At 34.3% G+C, this 18,718-nt stretch overlaps 1 long non-coding RNA gene across 1 annotated transcript; it reads left to right on the forward strand.

Moving 5' to 3' along the window:
• Window positions 1-2,058: 2,058 nt before the first annotated feature.
• LOC149572107 (uncharacterized) lies at window positions 2,059-17,248 on the forward strand. The gene is made up of 2 exons (XR_016358875.1): window positions 2,059-2,264; window positions 17,026-17,248. It is a non-coding gene; the product is annotated as an uncharacterized LOC149572107 (long non-coding RNA).
• The last annotated feature ends 1,470 nt before the right edge of the window (window positions 17,249-18,718 follow it).

Consider the following 18,718-nt stretch of genomic DNA (forward strand, 5'->3'; position numbering starts at 1 on the left):
TCGGCCATATGTATGTATAGTACTTTCCTGATCAGTCACCATAATCTAATAAGACGCTGAATTCCTCTTCAACTTCAGTTGGTCTTCTGGATTGAATAAGAGTAAACAAACAACATAGTCCAAGGTGGTTTGATCCAGTGGGAGCCCCATGTGGTAGCGGTTTTGCTACAAGACCAGTCTCCAAGTGAGAGATTGTTGTCTATTATGGAGTCTAATCAGTCTCTAAGTAGGAGATTGTTGTTTATTGTGGAGTCTGATCAATCCCCAAGTGGGAGATTATTTATTTGTGGTGACTGATCAGGGAAGTACTGTACAAACTTCATAATTCTTTGGGGCTCGGGGCCTATTTTTTGGGCCCTATTTTATCAGGATTTTGGGCCAACATCTAACTATTAATTATATCCCTTAAGTAGTAAAAATACTTATATAAAAGGGCTTAGGGTTAGAGGATTTTTCATAAGGTGTGATGTGAAAATTGCTTCTTGCGGCAGTATTGAGCTATAATGGATTATCGATTGTAATTAGGTTATAATCATTGAATCGTAATAATATTGGACTTGCTGTTTGGTGGATGTAGCTTAGGGTTTGGGTGAACCATGTTAAATCTTGGTGTCTTGTGTTCTCTTCTATGCGATCTATTATTTTTTGATATTGTTTATATTTGCATGTAATTGTTATTTCTATCTGTAGTTTAATCCTAACATTCTTTAAGTAACTAAGTAACTAGATCACCACTGAAGCCTCTAATGGAAAAGCCCTGACCTCAGTCAAAAGAATTTCATAAGGTACAAAATTCTTGACTTTGAGATTACTTGTGATTAATTGTTTTTAAATTCTCTCTATTTGTCTCCACCCCCATTTTGACACGCTGCCCTCCCACACCTTGCAGCTATAAAGAACCATTGGTGTGACCAACAAACCAAAGAGAGTCTTCTTAGTTTTCCAGTCCCATAGTTTCATTGTGTTGCATCTATTATGGAGTAAAAATGAAACCTTTTAGTCCCCTAGAATCTTTTTTGCTCTACATGTCTCCCAGTCAAGCTTATAATGGAAGTCAATCTCAAGATACTTGTATTCTTTCACAATTTCCAATAAAGGAAAAAATCAAGACTTTGGTTTTAGTAATATTCACCTGCATCCCAACTTCCTGACAAAATTGCTCTAAGGCCCCTAAGGCCCCGTTTGGTTGCTGGAATATGAGTGGAATAGGAAAACGAAATTAGAATATGTTTTATATTCGCTGTTTGATAAGCTCAATCGAAATTGGGAATAGGAAGACATATTCCAATTTTGCCCCTAAAATGAGCATATGTCTATGCCAAAAAATATCTGTTATTGGAATAGGCCATTTCCATTCCCATTCCAATTTTCCATTAAAAAATATTTTTAATTTTTTTAAATTAAATTTTTTTTTTTTTTTTGAATTTTTTTTAAAACTTTTACTTTTTGAATTTTTTTTTAAATTTTTTTTTTAATAACATTTTTAAAAATTATATCTATTTGTTTAAAAAAATGAAAATGAAAATGAATTAACTAAAAAAATAATAAATTAAAAAGAATTTAAGAAAATAGTTTTTAAAAATACAAAACTTAACCTTATTCTTATTCTATTTTTGTACAACCAAACAATAAATTAACATATTCTCAGTCGAATTCCAAGTGCACCAAACATGATTGAAATTGCTTATTTCTATTCCCATTCCTCATTTCCATTCCCATTCCATTTTTTTATTCTAATTTTCTATTCCTATGTCAGCAGCAACCGAATGGGACCTAAATGATCTCTTAGCCCTTGCTCCCTTTTTGATATCAAAATAAGATCATCAGCATACAAAAGAAGCTTCACCCCTGTGAGGTGAACATCCTCCCCTCAGGTTTATCTAACCAAGCTTCTAGATTATCGATGTACAACTCAAAAGGTAGGAGATAAAATGACATCCTTGATTAACGCCAATGTCACTCTCAAAACAGTCCCATATTCCATCACGAGTTCTGATTTTGTCTCTAACTGTGTCAAATAATCTATGCACTGCTTCTCTATACTCGTACCAAATCCCCAAATCTCTCATTCTATTCCATTATTCCTCTCCCGCACCGTGAGAAAAGCTTTATTTAAACACTAATCATAATTCTTTACGTTGACGTTTTAAAAATTTCCTCTTCCCAAGCTGAGGCTTATGAGATCTTACCAGAGTTTGAAGCGTTTTGATAATGAATTCCCACAGATTCTGGAGTTCTTTGACTTTCTCAATGCATTGTAACAGGTATGTTCTTAACGAAAGAACACACGAGTTCTGTTCATTAAGAAATTAATGGAACAGTTTCTGTGTTTAATGCATAGGCCGTGATAATTGACTTTAAAGATTTCAGTTTTTCCTAAAAGTTAATATGACTGTTTATGAGGTCTTTCTGGTCATTGTATATAACACACACACATATACCTTTTCACATTTCTCTATGCTAAAATCTTGTGAAGTTTTGATTAGATAGGATGACATCGAAATTTGTTCGTTTACGCCTTTGCAAGTTATGACTAAGATACTCGTTGAAACCCTTGATACCTCCTTGTTTTCTGGAAAAAAAATGACTTTCTACCTTTAAGAGCACAACAAACCATTGCTTGTGCCTTAGTTGAATATATTCAATGTTCCATGCTCGAGGGTTCCTTGTAGCTTCATTAATCATATCTCTGCCTTTTGATCAAATGGCTGTCACTTTTCTAGTGATGCTGAGTACATGAAACTTAAGTCTCTATATATTTATTAACAAGTCCTTGGAATTTTATCTCTGAGCCTCCAAACCACATTGGTATTTTGACATACCTGTCGCCGTCCATGGAAATACAACCCTCTATTGCAGTACAATTGTTTGGTTCTTCTCTCAATTCTTGGATGGCTGCTTAGAAAATAGCTAGGATACCGATTCGTCTGGAAATGCAGAGGCTTCCGCATCGGATGCGGACGGATGCGGGATGCTTCTGGAAGCCTTGTGGATGCTGGCCGGAAGCCACCTGCAGGCTCCCGGATGCGTTTGGAAGCCAGTATCCAGCTTCCAGACGCATCCGGGAGCCTGCAGGTGGCTTCCGGCCAGCATCCACAGAGCTTCCAGAAGCATCCAAGAGCATCCACGGGCCCAGCTGCATGAAAAGTGTAAAACTCATTCATGTTATTTATCTTTCCAGCATTCATGTTATTTACACGCTGCTTATCTTTGTTATATATATACATATATGTTTTCTTTAAATGCCAAACTTTGATATTGCTAGTGCCTAGAATATTTGATTATTAAACAGTATGTAGATACAACTTTGTTTATGATGTATGATTCTTAATATTTGCTGCTAATCAAAATCTTTGACCAAAAGTATTCACGCAGACTGTATGTCTTTACGGGGTCTTCAATACTAAATACTCATCTCAGTTGTTATATATTAATATATATAGACATATATTAGTATATTTGATATTTCTTGCATTTCTTTGCATATATATATATATATATATATATATATATATACACGTTTCCTCCCGCATCCGCATCCAAAAAAAATAAAAATCCCCGCATCCCGTATCCGCTTCCGGAATCCGCTTCGGAATCCGCATCCGAATCGGTAACTTAGGAAAATAGTGATACTTGGTGCAAGCCCAGAACTCCATGATTCTTCTGCATATTCTTTGTTTGAATGATGATTGTCCCTTGTTTACTATTTTGTATTGAGGCCCTTTTTTTTCCTTGGTTTGAAGCTGGAAACCCTGTTTTTTAATGATTATCACTTGTTTACATGGCTTCACCAGTCTATTAAAAAAATGGTGAGCTCTGCTTTAACAGTGCTTTCTTACCTTGAGTATCAGTGGCAATGAATCATTGTCTTGAATGCTCCTCTTCTACATGGCTTCGCCAGTCAATTAAAAAAATGGTGAGCTCTGCTTTAATAGTGCTTTCTTACCTTGAGTATCGGTGGCAATGAATCATTGTCCTGAATGCTCCTCTTCTGTCTAGTAGCCTCATTGTTGCATTCCATTGTCTTTTCTATGTTCCTGTCATTCACCAGCATTATTTAGCATTGCATTGTTTTGCTCAATCTAGGCATCCAGATAGCTAATGTTAGAATCCTGTCTGCTAATGATAAAGCATACATAGGCATCCGTGTCGGATAATATGTAAATATTTTACCTACATTGCTGAAAGGAATCCATGTCTGCTAATTCTGGATCCATACCAGCACAAATTTACATAATCCACACCTGCTTGGATAATTATGCTTAATACACCAATGTGTGCACATCTTTGTCCAAATTCTCTAGCAAGATAACATGTGAGGAGGAAAATAACTTATATTGGTCTTGCAATTCTTCATAATTTTCAGTTACTCTAAATTGTAGAGGTAGACTTTCAAATTTCTATAGAAGATCTGACATATCCATGAAAGCATTTTAATTCAAAAGAAGCTACCAACTTCTGTATATGCTTCTTGGATGCTCTGGTTTCATGAGAGAGGTGCAAAGCTTCTTAAACTTCATTTATTCTGCACCACTAATAGTTGTGCATTTCTGAAATTCTCTAGCAAGATAGCATGCGAGGAAGAAAATAACTTTTATTGGTCTTGCAATTCTTCATAATTTCCAATTACTCTAAATTGTAGAGGTAGAGCTTCAAATTTCTATAGGAGATCTGACATATTCGTGAAAGCATTTTAATTCAAAAGAAGCTTCCAACTTCTGTATATGCTTCTTGGATGCTCTGGTTTCATGAGAGAGGTGCAGAGCTTCTTAAACTTCATTTATTCTGCAACACTAATAGTTGTGCATTTCTTTGGGACAAGGCAACATGGAACAGGTTGTGGGCTTTGACTTGTTTGGCAATATCTTCCTACAGTAGTCATGAGTCCAGTTGTCATAGTATGAGATGTCACGTCCCACTACCAGATTCATGTAGTCTTATAAAAAGGAACCATGGAACTTGTGATGGAATATTATAGCTCAAGCTGAAGTGGGTTTGAAAGATTGGTGTACCTCCAAAATAATATATAAGTTATGGCAGGCATCGGTGTAAAGTTTCTCAAGAGACTCTTCAAACCTTAGAGCTGAGAAAAGCAGAGCTTCCCTTGTGCTGTATATTCTTCTTCGTTTATGTGATGGAATTGTTAGCAACAAGACCCAGGTTCCTTTTGGCCAAGGAATCACTTGCATTAGTAAAGCTCATAGCATCTCTTTATTGAGGAGAGAGTTTTAGTTGCTTCTAGGGTAAGGTTTGATCGTTTTAAAAAAATACTTTTTGACAATATTGTTTTCAACTTTGGAGCCTGTACACTTATAATTGCGCATGTCAGAGTTCAAAATGTACTCTGTGTTGTATCAATATTCCCCAAGACGTATCCGACCCAATATGTTTGCTAACCTGTTACATAATTCCATAGATAACCTTTAATCCATTTGTTCACTGTCTCTGTTTGTCTCTCTGTTTGTGGATGATAATTGCTACTGGGTGTCTGATTTGTACATATCAAACAAAATATTTTTTCCAAAATAGGTTGAGATATTTGCTGTCCCTGTTACTCACAATTGTTTTTGGCAACCCATGTAGTCTAAAAACCTCCCTAAAGAAAAGATCTGCCACTTGAAGCGACTTAAATTTTGATGGTATAGTATAGAAGTGTGCATACTTTGTGACTCTATCAACTACCACATACAAACAATCTTTGCCTTGGGCCTTTGGCAAACCAGTTATAAAATCCATAGACATGCTTTTTCATTTTTGCTTGGGGATTGGAAAACATGCTCAACTTTGTTATGTTTGTTAAAGTTTTGACCCAGAAATAAAGATAAACGACAATCAAAGAGCATAAACAATAAGCAAAAAGACACAACATTTATCTTGGGAAAACCCTTCCACTTGAAGGGAAAAACCCAAACACACCAGCAAAAATATATCTTTTATTAATCAAGAAATGTTCAGAGTACAAGGCTTTCACTTGATTGTTTACAGTACACCGAGCAATCACATAAATTGATTGCATTTGACTCTTCATCTTACACAAAATGGTCTCTTCAATTGTGAGACCATTCAAATTTCCAATCTACAACACTTAATATTTTCATATGCTTGCCTCTTTGCATGACACATCTTTTTATATAATATTGGCTTATATATTCTCACAAAAATCTCTTTCAGCTGAAGATGACCATAACGGCCATAACAAACATATTTCTATTTTATAAGAACAGAGAAAAAGCTCTCTATCATAGCTACAAACTTCAACAATATTGAGATTCCTTACATTCCATAGATATGCTTATCCATTTTTGAATGGCGATAGGTAGAGGCTGCAGTAGCCCTACTGGAAAAGCATGCTCAGCTTTGTTCTGTTAACATTTCTTACATTCCTTTAAATATTGCATCACATACTTCGTTAATCCTTTCCTTGGGAAATACTCTTGTGCCTGTTTATATATGTTGTATAATGCTGGGTGGCCAGCCAATGGAGTGACATGGCATGTTAAATGGTTTGACCAAGGTGGTTAGAGACCAATATTGTAGAAGACAAGGCGACTACCATTATTGACATGAAAGGTCAATGATCGAGTACTTATAAATTGGGAAGTATTAATCAGAGTGATAGATAATTGTTGCATAAATAAAACATTTCATACAATAGTTCCCTATCACTTTGAGTAATCCTTAAAAAATATTACGCCTTGATCATCAACCTTTGATATGAATTACGCTTGTTCCTGAATTCTACAGCTTTGAAAACAACACTTGCTAAAACCATTCAACTTTCTGCTAAAATCAATCCACAGGGCAGTCATGAACAATTCACCACCTGATGGTACATGGCAAATAACACGCTGCGAATGTTATTGGGCCAAGTGCCTGTGAACCCAAGAGATACCAATTTGTAACTCAAAGTAAAAAGGAAAAGGAAAGGAGGTTTTATAGTCCACAACACTATGCCATAGTTTTTGGGTTTATGCATGGTGACAGTGATATGGGACTACCTCGTACTCTTTTTCGAGAGGCGCTTGGCGCTACAAACGAGGCGTACATACCCTACCCCCCGGTGGGATTTGAACTTGTGACCTCTCTTTCAAGAGTACAAGTTTTCCACCACTAGGCCAACTCAGGCTGTACAAGTAAGAGGGAAGTATGAATAAAGGTTATATAAATTTTGGAGGTTGAGTCAATGTAATATGAAGTTGTAAGATGATTTTAACCTTTCTTGACATAGTTCTTTATTACTTTGAGTAATTGTCTAAAATATTGAAATGGCATATGTTATGTTCTTTAGCATGCTGTTGTTATCATTTAATCAAAGCCCCTTGCAACGTTGAAGTGATAAATCTGAGCTGACGTAACTTGCTATAAATATTGCTTTTGGTCATTCCACGTTAGAGTTTGATATGTCCACAGCTAATATTTGATCAGACATCTGCCTTTAAACACACAATACTTCATTGATAGTGTTTGGGCTGTAGATTTGGCTGGAAATTGATATATTTTAAGGCACCCAACAGAGGGAGAAAAAATTCAACAGTTGCACTCCTTTATAAACAATAAATCTTGTTGATTTTGTAGCTTCAGTCAGATTGAATTGATCTAGACTTGATCCCTTATGGTTATTGGTTAAACATTATTTCATTTGGTTAATAGTCAATTATATGTATATTGTTTTTTTTTATCGGTAATGGGCCGAAGCCTAGATTTTTAATTATTATTATTTGTTGTAATTAATTATTTTAATGTGTTAAGCTTGAGTAGACTCAAACTCAAGACCTCCAACATGAGAGGCTCGAAAGTTACTGTTGTGTTGTAGGCTCTTGCCTATATATATACACACACACACACATTCAGAGCTGCACTTGGAAGACTCATACAAGACAAATAGCGCCATTACATTTGCAGTGATCCTTCATCATTCAACATGGTATCAGAAGAGGTTCGAATCAAAGGAAAAAACAAGTTGATCTTATTTGCACCTAGTAATCATCTATAAGATATTTCCAAATTATACAGAACAGTGTATAATATAAATTGATTAAAAGAGAATCGAAGACCATTGATGGAGAAGTAAGAAAGAACACATGAAATGATGCATTGAATGCAGAGGTAAGGAAGTCAAAGGAAGATATACATATGCCAAAACTAGTTTTTAATGGAGAAATATAAAGGATAAATACTTATTGGCAAGGTATATAAAAAGTGAACACATATTATTAATGAAGTGCCAATACCCCTGGCGGATAAAACATTAAACATACCTAAATGCCTACGTGTCACTACCAAGCAGGTCGGGGCAAAATAAAATATTAAAAGTCAATAGTGCCTTGATCTTTCCTTTTATTTGATTAATTGTCAAAATTATATATATATATATATGTGTGTGTGTGTTAATAATGTCTAATGGCAATTAACTTACAATAACCAATATTGATTAACATAGAGACATGTCTCTTCATGCAACATGTCTCCTCTACTCTTATATATATACATTCGGATCTGCAAAATGAAAACACATACAACACAAATAGTGCCATTAGATTTGCAGCGATCCTTTATTATTCAATAAATCTGAACTTTGCAAAGAGTTTGGAGGTTTTGGACTTAATCAATGCATTGTAACAGGTATGTTCTTCTTGAAAAAACCCACGAGCTCTATTTATCAAGAAAATAATGGAATTTTTTCTGTTTTTCATGCTCATGCCACAACCATTGACAAAAAAGACCTGGGCTTTTCCTTCCAATGAGTATCACTGTTTTTGAGGTCTTTCTACTCATTGTTTAAAATGCACATATACCCTTTCACATTTCTATTTGTTGGAAATCTTGCAGAGTTTTGACTACATAGAATGACATAGAAATTTGTTTGTCTACGTCTATGTAGGCTATGGCTATGATACTCATTAAAACATTTGATACTTCATTGATGTCTGGAAAAATAATTCTCTGCCTTAAAGGACACGATAAACCCTCGCTTGTGCCTTAATTGTATATATTCCATGTTCCATTCTCGGGGGTTTCTTATAGCTTCATTTATCATATCTACGCCTTTTGATCAGAATGACTGTCCCTTCTATATTGATATTGAGTACTTGAAACTTAAAATCTCTGTATATCTATTATCAAGTCATGGAAATTATATCTCTGAGCGACCAAATCACATCATTATTTTGACATATCCCTAACCGTCCATGGAAACACAACTCTCCATTTTGTTCATTGCATGCAGTACAATTGTTTGGTGCTGCTCTCAATTCTTGGATGGCTGCTTCAAAAATTCAAAAATAGTGACTTGGTTCAATCCCTGAACTCCTTGATCTATTCTGCATATTCTTTTTTGAATGATGGGTGTACCTGATTACTCTTTTATGATCAAGCCCTTGTTAATTCACTGTGTTGAAGCTTAAACCCTCTTTACATGACTTCACGACCCTGTTTAAAAATGGGGAGCTCTACTTTAATAGTATTTTCTTAACTTGAGTATTGATGGCAATGAATCATTGTCCCGATTGCTCCTTCTCTGTCTAGTAATCCCATTGTTGTATGCCGTTTTCTTTCCTATATTCCTGTCAGTCGCGAGCATTCCATAGCATTGTGTTGTTTTGCTCAATCTAGGCTGTTCACACATATTCAAGCTTACTCTCATGTGCTCTCTCATTTGGTTTTACATATTCACAACATGATTTTAAAAAATGACCCCTTGCTATCCCATGGTATGTATGTATAAAAGGTAGTGATTTGTTTTTATGAGATTGATTGACTATGTCCTTCATTACTTTTAACTGTCCTGGCTCTGGCTTTGAAATTATAGTTAATGGCTGTCTTCAAATGTACCTTGACAATCTTGTTTGACCACTTTCTGCTATCTATACCAGTGTTTACATCTGTCTTGAGTCACAAAAATGTAATTTCAAAAATGTAATTTCTGCACTTGGATTGATGGAGGTATCATGATGATTTGTAGCCATTGAAAACTATACTTCCAAATGGTTATTTGTATCATTCAAGCAGTTTTTGGTAGCAGAGATTATAACCGAATCTAGATTTCATAGTTGGGTATTTTTTATTGTTTGGAGGTTATGTTAATGTTATAATTATGTTGGATAAATTATATTATATATATGAGATATGTAATATATGACAAATATTATATATGGAATAATTAACTTATATTAAGAGTGATATATATATATCTTATTATATAACCATTGTAATATTTTAAGGATATATTACTTGTGTTATAACTATAACTAATGTAAGTTAATATATTTAAGAGACATGTCTCTTCAAGAGACATGCCTCTTTATTTCATGTATATATATCTTCATTCATACAGTAACTTGGAAAACACATAAAATATCCACAAGTGCTATTACAAGTTACAGATCCTATTTCACTAACATGGTATCAGAGCATGTTCGATCTTAAGGATTTTTCTTTTGATATCTATATGGTGAATAGAAGAATACTGTGATGGTAATTTTATATTGAATACAGTCTCACAACATACTTCAAAGATAAAAAAAAATGTTAAATACTGATACGTGATCAAGTTGAGTTGAGAATGGAAATTATGATCTTCATCATGCTGGGAAGTCATGAAAGAAAGACATTTCTACAACGGTCATAGGGAGGAAATAAACAAACCGATGAGAGCCTTCTTTTATCTTTCTTTCTTACGGAGAAGGGGAAGGGGAAGGGTCTGGTCTTGTACAAAGTCATAACATCTGCAATTTGCAGAAAATGGTGTCGGGATTCTTCAGCTGCATCTGTGAAAACAAGGAAAAAATAATTAAAGATCCCATCATGAAAAAAAAAGCTGGTCAAGGATTACATAGATAACAATTTGGAGACATCAAAACTCTACTGCGAGCTAAGCAAGTCTTTGAGAATGGAGAAGGTTAGGCAGCGGGTATTAGAGAATGGGTTACACAATGAGATGACGCAGAGAGAGGTCAAGGAAAAGTGTGCAGAATTTACAACGAGTGAGGATGTATTCACGAACTTTAACCTGTGGGTGAAGTCCCTTGTCGAAACTCACGAAAAGAAATGTGTGATACTTGATGTGAAAATGAAGGGATTGGATAGAAAGCGCAGGCCCAACTTCATAGAAAATCTCTTTGCTCTGCTTGTGTTGTTGACAGTGAATACGTATGATAAGTTTTTAGGTTACTTGGCTGCAGGAGTTGTAGGACTTGTTCTTACAGTTGGTTTTGCTTTTGCTTCACATTCTTTCTTCTCAAGAAGAGCGGACAAGAACCGAGTGATGCTGCCTCTTACTGCTACACAAGAAACAATATTATCTTCTGATGACTTACACTCGACATTTGCTGATCATGAATGGGCACAGGGTAAACTGTTATCAGCTGATACCTTGCAACAAAAGCAAAATGAGGAAAATGCAGGTAACTTGATAGCAGCTGATGCCCAGGAACAAAAGCAAAATGAGGAAAATTGATGGGTACATAGGATACAGGTATAAACCAGTCTTGCCTCACACTTGAGGAAATAAATGGTTTGAGAACTGAAGTTGGAACTGATATAAGTCTTGCTCCTGTGACTAGTAGAACAATAGATGTTGACCCAAAGGAACCTAAATTTGAGCCAGTAGATTTGGTACCCATTAGCAATGGCGAAGATGTTTCATCTTGCTCACTGTCTGATTCCTTTGTTGTTGCCAAATATGATTGTATAGATAACTTATCAGCCATGCCCGAGTCTAAACAAACTTTAGTAGCTACATCACAGTCCAAAAACAATGCACCTTCTCCTATTAAACCTTATTCTGAAATAAAATCTGTGTCCAAAACATTTGATAGTGATGAGGCAACTAGTTCGCTATATTCAAAAACTGGTGCCACAATTCAAATTGAGGATATGGACTCCTCAGTTGTTTCACCTATTACAGGGTTGGAATCAAATTCAGAAGATAAGGTTAGTTCTATGGAAAGAAATCCAGATGTTTCTAGTGATTTTGATTACACCTTTCCTAGTGATAGTGCAAAACCAGATCGCACAACTTCTACAATACATGGTATTGATCAAAACACTTCCGCTACTTATATTCCAGAAACAGAGGAGACAAAACAGTTTATTAATAATGAAACTCTATTAGCGTCTGAAACAATACCAATTATTTTGTCACAGACTTTAGTGAATCTATTTTAGTTCAAGAAACTAGTGCAAGTGGGCTTAATGAAAAAGATGAAGCTGTTGGTTTGCCTGACATAGAAAGTATTGATTTCAATGCAACAAGAACCTCTATGTTTGAACCCCTATCTTCAGAATCTGAACGTTCCTTTCCATCTCCTGGCATACCTGCTCCATCTCGTCCAGCCCTGCATGTTGCTCCTGGTAGAGTGCTGGTTCCTCCAGCTATTGACCATTTACAAGGACAAGCTTTTGCAGCTCTTCAAGTTCTAAAGGGATGATTCCTTGTAAAGAAGAAAAAGAAGAACAAAAAGGAGCCTATCATATTTAATGTGAAAAAAAAAAAAATTGCTCGATGGCATAAGAGTGAGAATTTTACATTGTGGGGGAAATATAATAAAAAATGTTTCATTCCCACTTGAACCATCCTTAGTGAGGAGCTGATTCAAAAGAGGATCTAAGAAGACATTTTCAGATATGGACCTTCATGTATCAAGGATGCATAGATATGTAAATTCATCATCCTCCAATATTACACTTATCTACTCATTGTAGTCTTTCTCTTATTTGTACTTCTATATGTGCTATTGAGAGTCATTTGCCTTAATCTTTTCCTTCGTCTTTGAGGATGCCCTTGCAGGAAAGAAGATTGGAACATTAGGCATGCTACCAAATATTGTGTGGACTTAATCTTATGATATTAGCTCCAAAGAAGCTGTGTGATTTAGGACTCGTGAATCATCTGATGATTAGATTGGATAAAGTGAGTTTCTTGAAGAAAATATCCTCGATGATTGAAATTATGAGAGAGAGTCTGACAGTTCATTAGAGGCAACCTTGGAGAAAGAGAGGGAGCAAAAAATAATAAATGCTTCAATCAAACTTTTGATGATCTTGATTCAGAAGGAGTAGACCATGTGGATGGATTCTCCACTAATCAGAAACTATAACAGCTAAAGGACTATGATTCATGGGATAAAGTCTCATATATGTAGGCTGGAAGGACTTATGCTATCAAGGTAACCATTGAACTAAGGAAGCATGACATGACTTGCTACCAAGAGGTTAGAAGGATGATAACAGATTCGGAGAAAGTCTGATACTTCATCGAAGAGAACCTTGTGCTAAGAGGTTAGAAAAGTTGATATCAAACTAAGAGGGAGAAACCTTATTCTCTGATATGTTTTATGGTGAATGTTGTGACAACAACACATGACAGTATTCGTGGAGACTTCATGTGAACTTTTGATGTCATACATGTATGAGTCTATCCCTTGTGTACATCATGAAGAAGTGACGACTTCTAAATGATTATCACTTGTATTAGGAGAAGTTGTTGTAAAGTGACGTCCTTACAATAACTTGTACCATGATTCATTTTGTGAAATTGTTTCATGTGAAGGTTTTATCTTATAAATCAACAACTAGGCGTTTGATATCATTAATTTGATTATCTTCAAGTTGCTTGTATAGATATATTTTCGGTACTTGGTGAATATCTTGCCTTGATATTCTGATAGGCCATTACCACATTGAGTACTTGGTGGATATCATTTAGTTGATGTTCTGATAGGCCATTACTTAGAATATTTGGTGAATATTATTTGATTGATATTTTGATAGGCCAATGCTCATGTTACCAAATATGATATCAAATAGTAATTGGTGAATATCATATGTTGATATTTTGATAGGCCAATACTTACACGATATCATATACTAGAAATCTTTTGATAAATATTTCCTATATGTATTATTTTTGAAATATTACCTATGGTGTAATATCTATGTGTTTTTATCCTTCTACATTAAGAGGGAGTGTTAATGTTATAATTCTGTCGGATAAATTATATTATATATATGAGATATATAATATATGACAAATATTATATATGGGATAATTAACTTATATTAAGAGTGATATATATATATAAAACCATTATAATGTTAAGGATATAACTATAACTAATGTAAGTTAATATATTAAAGAGACATGTCTCTTCAAGAGACATGCCTCTTTATTTCATGTGTATATATATATAGTAACTTGGAAAACACATAAAATATCCACAAGTGCTATTACAAGTTACAGATCCTATTTCACTAACAGGTTACTTGCGTAAAAAAATACCAGCTTGACTTTTAAAAAATTTTCTATGGAAAGGCTATTTCTTAGTTGTGTGTACAAGGGCAAGGTTGTACTTCTTGTCAAAGTTGCCCCTTAGTTGTGTTGATCCCACCAACTCGTTCTGATTCAGATTTCTTATTTTTTCTAATTATGCAATGTGCACAAACTATCCTCATAATAAATTCCATCTACTAGATAGGTGTATTCCATGTTCTAGCTAAGTGAATAAGCAACCTTTTGTGGTATGTTTTTATTTTTTAAATTTTTTTGATGGGTAATAGGCAGAAGCTGAGATTAATTATTCTTATTTGCTTGAGATAAATTATTATTATTTGTTAAGCTTGAGTCAACATCCAAAAGGTACTAACTCATTATGATGTACTATAGAAATTTCATGCATCTTAGAGTAAACTACTTTGTAGAAGTTGTTTGAGACTTCTTCACTTATAAATAGGTAGAGCCACCTTAAACACACAAAATGTTTAGAAAATCATTTGAGATACTTTGCAAAATTGTAAGAGAAGGGGCTTTTGTTGTTGTCCATGGACTTCACAGCTGTGCACAAGAATGCAAGTCAAGTAGCTTGTATTAGATTAAGCTTTTATAACAATACATTACAAATTTGGGTGTCCTTGCAATCATTGGGATGAATGCATCTCTTAAGTGCACGTGTCATAGAATGTTTCAAGGAACAATAACTATTCAGTATGAAGATTAAACATGAATATAGAGTACTGACTGCCAATACTGTAATGATGCTTTCCTAGTCATTTCTAGGTAACTATTCTTTCCTTCTTTGTAGATGATCATAGTACGACTCTTGATGTTAAGATCTTTCAATGCAATTATTTTTTCTTCCACTAACATGTACTTGATTGATAATTGCATTGCATTAAATGAATGTCTCTGCTTTTTTCTTTTGAACTTCAAGCTCTGAAATCATTGCATTTTGGTTGGGCTGCTACACACATGGTGAAAATATTGATCCCTTACAAAATCCTAGCATTTTTGTTTATGGGAAACCTATTATGAAAGACATCCATTCTTAATAGCATTATATCGAGAGAGTTTATCCACCTGTGTGATGATCTTCCCTTTTGTTCGCATCTCCTATCATGTTCATGCGATGGTGTTTGCAAGGTTGTATTTCATTCAAGTTGCTTTTCCCGGTAGCTATTTTTATTATATATGACTCATTCTTTCATTGTCATATATTATGCTCGAGCTGTATCTTTATGTTCGGGAGCCACTTCCTTCATATTCTACCGTTCTCACCGCCAAGTTAGTGTCACATGGCATTGAATATGCTTTGAGGTGGCTCATGTTTATTGAGTGACATGGATTTAATTGGATGATGTCAGTTCATTCTACCATAAATGATTGTATGGTTCGACAATTCATATTTGATTGTGTTGTCGGTTCATGTATGGAGATGTCAGTCCATGCTTGTATGAGTTCGTTTAAGCTTTTGTAATAGATGGAAAGCAATGGTCAATTTGATGGGAATGTCGTTTGGACATTGTAACAGTTGTTCTTTCATCCCCTGTGAGATATGCTTCAGTCTATCCTAATTTGGTTAATTCATTGAAGATAGCTTTTGCATGCTGCATCTTTGTTTAGTGGGAAAACACTTTATCTTCACTTGAGAGCATATATGCTGAGTTATATAGATTGTATTGTGAAAAACTATTTGTGTGTTATGTTTGTGTCATACATGTTTTGTGAGTCATTTCATTTGTATTCAGTTTGTAAGTTTTTGAGAGCCTGTCTAATATTTTGATTCTACAGTCAAGGTGTTTGATTTGTAAAGGAAGTGTATCAGGCTTATTGATTGACTTTTTGAAGTCATCAATCATAAGCAAGAAGTTTTGTATTTGTTTTAGAGAACTCAATAAAGGCATCATCATTTTGTGGGTTGGGTTTTTCACCCTCAAGTGGAGGGGTTTCCCAAGACAAGATTTTGTGCTCCCGTTCAAATTTAACAACCTGCACATGATTGATAATTGCTTTGCATTAATTGATTGTCTTTGCTCTTTCATTTGAACTTTATGCTTTGAAATCATTACTTTTTTGTTGGCTTGCTACACACGTGAAAATACTAATTCCTCTTAAAATTGCTGTTTATGTGAAACATATTATGGAAGTCATCCATCCTTAAGAGCATTATACTTGTCTACTAAGGAACCTATTTCAAGTTTGTATACTTCTTGAAATCATTTATGATAATCCTCATGCATCGTTTAAGTGATCTTTGTCTCTTGCTTGATGTTCATTAATGTTAACGACCATTAGATTTTCAGCTTTAAGCACTGTCATTTGCATTTTGGAATAGGAAAGTACTCAATATCTTTTCTTTGTTTCCTCATCCCTATATCTAACTTTTCTTTGTTTCCTCATCCCTATATCTTTTATGTACTCATGTTTATTTACTCTGATTACTGAATGTTATGCTCTATTTTTGGTACCTCTTTGTTTTAGAGCAGCATAGCTATAGATACCTGTTATTTTTTTTTTTTTCATTTAATAGCATGCTGGTCCCCACTCTTGTGGGAAGCCCATTTCACCCCTCATGTTGGAGTTTTCCAATGATGATTTGATAAACAAACTCATTAGATAAGTTTCTATCTGTTCTTTTCTGTATTTGTCAGTATGATTTGATGCATTTTGAAAAGTGAATCGGCATTTAATAGGTTGCATATGTTAGATGAGGATCTGTGAGGTCTAACACAACTTTATCTCTCTCCTTGTAGGCGATGTGGTCATGCAAACAAGCATTTAATGAGGAGCTGAAGACTATTGACTTCAAGTCGGGATTCGCCATTCATTGGGCTATGATGATCTCCTCTTATATGTTACCTTTGATTATGTAAATTTATTTTTCAATGATGCATGTTATATGAGTCATCCTCACGATTTGTTTAAAAAGTATATTTAATTATACAAAACAATAAAAAACCATTTTTTCTGTGTAAATCAGATTTATTTCTTGTATTTTCATTTAAATAAACCGAAATCATTATAAGAATTATTATAACATGTTAGAACAAAATGAATATCGTTTAATGTAGTGGAATACACGTACACCTCTACTTGATTTGAATTGTAACAAAAAATAAGTAGTAGGTATATTGACAATGTCTATGTAGCAGTTTTTTCTCATTTGTCTAAAACTATCTAATCAGGTGCAATGATCGATGCATAATCATTTTAGCTGTTGACACACTGCATGTATTTGACCAAAAGAATAATGACTTGTTAAAAGTTTGCACAAAACCTAAATTGACTCTATTTAATGTAAGTTGTGTAGTAACATACCCTCTAGGTTTGGTTGAATCTGTTAATCTTTTCAAATGTCAGATAGAGAACGAGTCACAATGAACAACCTTATTGATGATGAATTATATGGGGCATATGAGTATAATTTTAATTTTATTATGCACAATGTCCAACTAGAGATTAATTTTATGCATAACGGGTGTTTGTTTGGATGGAGCATCAAAGTCTACACAATGTCGGTCATAGATGTGTACCAATATATATATATATATATATTTATATATATAAATGTAACTATGATGTCATATCTTGGGAATTTAACACTTTCTCTACATTTTCTCAAAATATAACATGGTGCTCAAGCTCATATATGTATAATTGGTAGATATATATGATCGATATTGCATAGACTTTGTCGATTTATCCAAAAAGACACTTGTTAAGCATAAAATTAGTCTCTAGTTGGACATTTTGCATGATAAAATCAAAATGTATGTATGATTGAATCCTTCATAGTCTACTCCGTGTAATTTGTCATTAGTAAGGCTGTTCATTGTGACTTGTTCTTAATTTGACATTTGAAAAGATAAACAAATTAAATTAAGCCTGGAGTGTCTGCGACCACATCATTTATACTAAATAGAATCAATTTAGGTTTAGTGCACAGTTTTGAAACGACAGTAGTCCTTTGGTCTAGTACATATAGTTTATTTGTCTTCAAAATGACTATGCATCAATGATTGCACTTAATTAGACAGTTTTAATGAACTGGAAAAAGTTCGTTGCATTGCCATTGTCAGTATACTTGGTACCTATTTTTTGCTACAGTCCAAATCAGACAGAGCTACAGATGTATTCAGCTACATTAAATGATATTCATTTTGTTCTAAAATGTTATAATGATTATTAGAATGTTTAAGTTTATATAAATAAAAATACTTGAAAGAAATCCGAGTTACATAGAAAAAATGATCTTTATTGTTTCACACAATAAATTGTACTTCCCACACAAGCTGTGGAAAAGACTCCAACAACATGCTTAATGAAAAAATAAATTTATATATTCAAAGGAACATATGAGGGGATTGTCATAGCTTGATGTTGGTAAACAAATTGTGACTATTTTCATGTCAAAATGTGAAGTCCTAACTTTGTCAATAATTAGAT

Source organism: Cupressus sempervirens, chromosome 2, assembly GCF_028749045.1.
Source record: "Cupressus sempervirens isolate cs-2001-9-10 chromosome 2, ASM2874904v1, whole genome shotgun sequence".
Classification (NCBI taxonomy): domain Eukaryota; kingdom Viridiplantae; phylum Streptophyta; class Pinopsida; order Cupressales; family Cupressaceae; genus Cupressus; species Cupressus sempervirens.